The following is a 4,601-nucleotide window of genomic DNA, read 5'->3' on the forward strand; positions in this document are numbered from 1 at the left end:
ACAGCAGCAGGTATGGGCATAAAACATTAACAACATTAACCCATAAAGACCCAGTGTGACTTTTGTGGCAGTTTCCAAATGAATTTTTCTCTCTAGTTAACTTTTCCTAAGTGATTTATCACCGTTTATTATGATATTATCCTCTGAATTTTGCATTTCTTCCAGTGGAAATTGTGTATTTTCCTTTGTTCAATTGACTGATCAGATAATCAGATCTGATGTAGATGTTCCTAAAAGCTCAGAGTCAGTTCAAAGGTTGTTGTATCAAAACAGAAAAAATATTGACTTTTTCATTAAAATCTCTCATTAACTGAACATAAACCCAGTGTGTCCATCCACTGTCGTTGATCCAACTCCATGAGTTTTACTGGTGAATCAATGTTGTAGAAGATGATGGTGTTTCCATGGTAACTACGGAGCTGCTGAACGTCCAAATGGGTCATATCTGATGACCATGAAAAGACGACAAACTGTATTTTACACCAGTTACTGACATGGATTGATAGGATTAGTGGATCAACACATATTAAACAGTTTAGATCAGTAGATGCTTTTGGCTGACAGTGGATGTTTGGGTCTTTATGGGTTCAATTTTTAATCCCAGGATAATTCCAAAACATGTGGGCCAGTGAAACCGTTTGCATCTGTCACATGTGAGGTCTACTGAGAGGAATAAACCCTGTTTTGACCTAATCCTGTCTTTCTATCAGTGTAAAAGTAGAGGTCATCTCATAGGACATCATTCCCCCTTTTCACAGATTTACTCCAAACCGACTGAAAAAAGCAGGAAAACGTTTGTTCTGGAGAAAAGAGCGCTTTGACTCTTGTATAGTCAGGTGCTCATTCACAACAGCCAGTTTTTTGTTTAGTACATTAATCATTTCTCCACTGTTTTTGCGCCGTATGTGCTCCTCAATAAAAGCCCTGGTACTGGCCTGTATGCAGAGGTTTGGATAACCCCCCAGATCGCCGTTGACTCTGGAACACGTGGAAGGGGAAACAAACAACGTTGGCCGTCCAAACCCCCAAAGGCTCCCCAATGTGGCGGAAAGAATGCAACACCAGCAACTCAGAAGGAGGAGAGAGAGATGTCAAGATGTTTCCTGCTTTTCACGAGGGAGGAAGAACGAGGCGTCAGTCACAGATAAGAGGCAGCAAAACCCTGAAGGGGCAACTGAGTCAGAGCAAAACCTGGGTCTGGACTGTCCAGGGTTTAGAAGTCAGAGCAAAACCTGGGTCTGGACTGTCCCCCTACAGGGTTTATAGAGTCTGGAACATCTCAGCAGCTCCAGTCCAATATTTAACCCTTCATAATTCACTCATAGAAATACTTTGAAATTCAAATGTTCAACCTTAGGGCCGTTTCATCGTCAACACAAGAGCACGCAATCAAGACCCAATGGACATCATGATGCGTCTCAAAATGTGTCGTCCATTTTTTTGATATGCGATACAGCTACATGTGTTCAATTATGTAAATCTGATTGTGTGTGAGGTGACCAAAAAAGTGTTTATGAATGGTTTGTGTGGATGTTTTGTGTTATTGTACAAATATACAGAGGAAAATGTGTGTTAAAGCAAAGGAAGTGGATTTAGTTTGATTTTTAGTTTGTGAAAAGGGGGTGGGAGTCAGTAAGTTATACAGAAAAAATTTTATTTATTTTTTTGAAATGTTTTTATTTCATAGTTTTCACACAGTATATCAGTAAATATGTTTCTTTGCTTCAAAAATGAAACGCATGGTGTCCAGCTAAGTGGACATTTTTGCAACTCCATGAAAAATAGCTTAATAAAAAAAACCATTCATCATCACATTGTTTTTTTAATGCCTAAAGAGGAATAAAATCACTCAAGAAAAAAAAAAAAATCTTGATTAATGTTCTTGTAATTCACGCATGAAAGGGTTAAAGTGCATATAAATATTACAGTTTATATTAAAAATGGTTGATTATGTAAAGCTGATTGTGTGTGAGGTGACTGAAAAAGTGTTTATGAATGGTTTGTGTGGATGTTTGGTGTTATTGTACAAATATACAGAGGAAAATGTGTGTTAACAAAGCAAAGGAAGTGGATCTAGTTTGATTATTAGTTTGGAAAAAGGGGGTGGGAGTCAATAAGTTGTATTTCTTCCCACTCCTTTTCGAGCGCAGAAATTTTTTTTAATTTATTTATTTTTTTGACCATGTTGTATGATTCTTTTTTATCTGAGGATTCTATGTGCTCCAAATAAAACTACTATTACTACTACTATTACATGTGTAATACCATAAGTCACCAGGTGATGTAGTTTAATTACTTCTGCCAAGTGTAACGGCAGAGGTTGTTTGTTTGTTAGGAAGATAACTCAAAAAGTTATGGATGGATTTTCAGGAAATTTTCAGGAAATGTTGATACTGGCACAAGGAACGTGCATTGTGGGAAACGGAGGCCCACGCTGCCGCTGCAGGGAGGTTTGCACAGCCGCCTGCAGCGGCAGCGTGAGCCTCCGTTTCCCACAATGCACGTTGCAACAAAAAATTCCGAAGACGCCCGAGTCACCTCCCAGGTCTGAATGTAAAGACATGGTTTTGTTTGTGGTGGATGGCACTAAGAAACTGTTCACCGTAATGTAAGCGATTCAGGTGAGTAATCACAGACAGACTTACAGATTCATGATACTGAGGATAGGACTGAGGTTTTACAGATTTAATGGAAAAATTGGTCAGAAAAGTCTGCCGCACCTTTAACTTTTTGTTTGTAGTGTACCTGACTCTGCTACCCCCTGTTGCACAACCAGTGTGTAGCATTTTACGTGTTGCCTGGCTCACTTACTCATTCATTCATTCATTTTCTGAACCCGCTTTGTGTTGCCTGGCTCACTTACTCATTCATTCATTCATTTTCTGAACCCGCTTTATCCTCACTAGGGTCACGGGGGTCGCTTGGAGCCTATCCCAGCTACATAGGGGCGAAGACGGGGTACACCCTGGACAAGTCGCCAGTTCATCGCAGGGCTGACATACAGAGACAAACAATCACTCTCACATTCACACCTATGGGCAATTTAGATTAACCAATTAACCTGGGAGGAAGCCGGAGTACCCGGAGAGAACCCACGCAGACATGGGGAGAACATGCAAACTCCACACAGAAAGGTCCCACCCCCCGTCGACTGGTGTTGGAATCGAACCCAGGACCTTCTTGCTGTGAGGCACGTGTGCTAACCACTGCACCACCGTGTCGCCCGCTCACTTACTCATTTTTAAAAAAAATTAAATTATTCTCCCTTCTAACTGTTCAGAAACAAGAGTCCTGACATTTAAATCGTTATCCGGATAAAACCTATAGTTTGGGATCTCATCATCATAACTTACAAAGCGAGACCATACATATTAAATTTCTTCTCCCTTCGATTACAAATGAACACATTTTCAGATCTACAGGGTGGGGAAGCAAAATTTACGATGAACATTTAGTTGTTTTTTCTCAGCAGGCACTACGTCAATTGTTTTGAAACCAAACATATATTGATGTCATAATCATACCTAACACTATTATCCATACCTTTTCAGAAACTTTTGCCCATATGAGTAATCAGGAAAGCAAACGTCAAAGAGTGTGTGATTTGCTGAATGCACTCGTCACACCAAAGGAGATTTCAAAAATAGTTGGAGTGTCCATAAAGACTGTTTATAATGGAAAGAAGAGAATGACTATGAGCAAAACTATTACGAGAAAGTCTGGAAGATACTATTAAAGAAGAATGGGAGAAGTTGTCACCCGAATATTTGAGGAACACTTGCGCAAGTTTCAGGAAGCGTGTGAAGGCAGTTATTGAGAAAGAAGGAGGACACATAGAATAAAAACATTTTCTATTATGTACATTTTCTTGTGGCAAATAAATTCTCATGACTTTCAATAAACTAACTGGTCATACACTGTCTTTCAATCCCTGCCTCAAAATATTGTAAATTTTGCTTCCCCACCCTGTATGGTCAAAGTGAATTTTTTTTGTTTACACTTACCAAACACAATCTGTCGGAACTGTAAATGTACAAGAAATGACAATATAATGACAATGTATCTGGAATTGTCTTGTTTTTTGTGCAACTAATTAATTCTACTTTTCATATTTTATTTATTTTTCTTTTTTTCTTTAGAAAGAGGAGGTCAAAGTCTCTTGGTCTTTCGTATGTTTTCTTTATGTAACAATGCATCCATTGTTCACTGTTCAATTGTTTTGTTTATTAACACAAAAAAAAAGAAAAACTGAAATGTTGAGAATGGAAAGACTGGTCATTGGTCACATACTTGTTACGTGACCACAATGTAAATTAAATGTATGTTGAACTTTTCTCAATATTTCTAAATAAAAATCTGAAAAAAAAAAAAACTAGTTTGGGGTTCGTCTTCCACGTCTTTGTGTGTTGGAAGGAAATGCTGAGTCACTGCCGTGGTGACTCAGTCCTCTGGGGGGGGTCCGGCTTGTTTCTGCCCCCAGCGTGGACGCTCATACTGTCCACACATGGTCAGCAATGCTCAATTAAGAGTCATGTGACGTGCAGTAAACACTGCACGGCAGCTCTTTTTTTTGAGCCAAAATGATGAAAACCACACAGAGC

Source organism: Sphaeramia orbicularis, chromosome 18 (assembly GCF_902148855.1).
Source record: "Sphaeramia orbicularis chromosome 18, fSphaOr1.1, whole genome shotgun sequence".
Lineage (NCBI taxonomy): Eukaryota > Metazoa > Chordata > Actinopteri > Kurtiformes > Apogonidae > Sphaeramia > Sphaeramia orbicularis.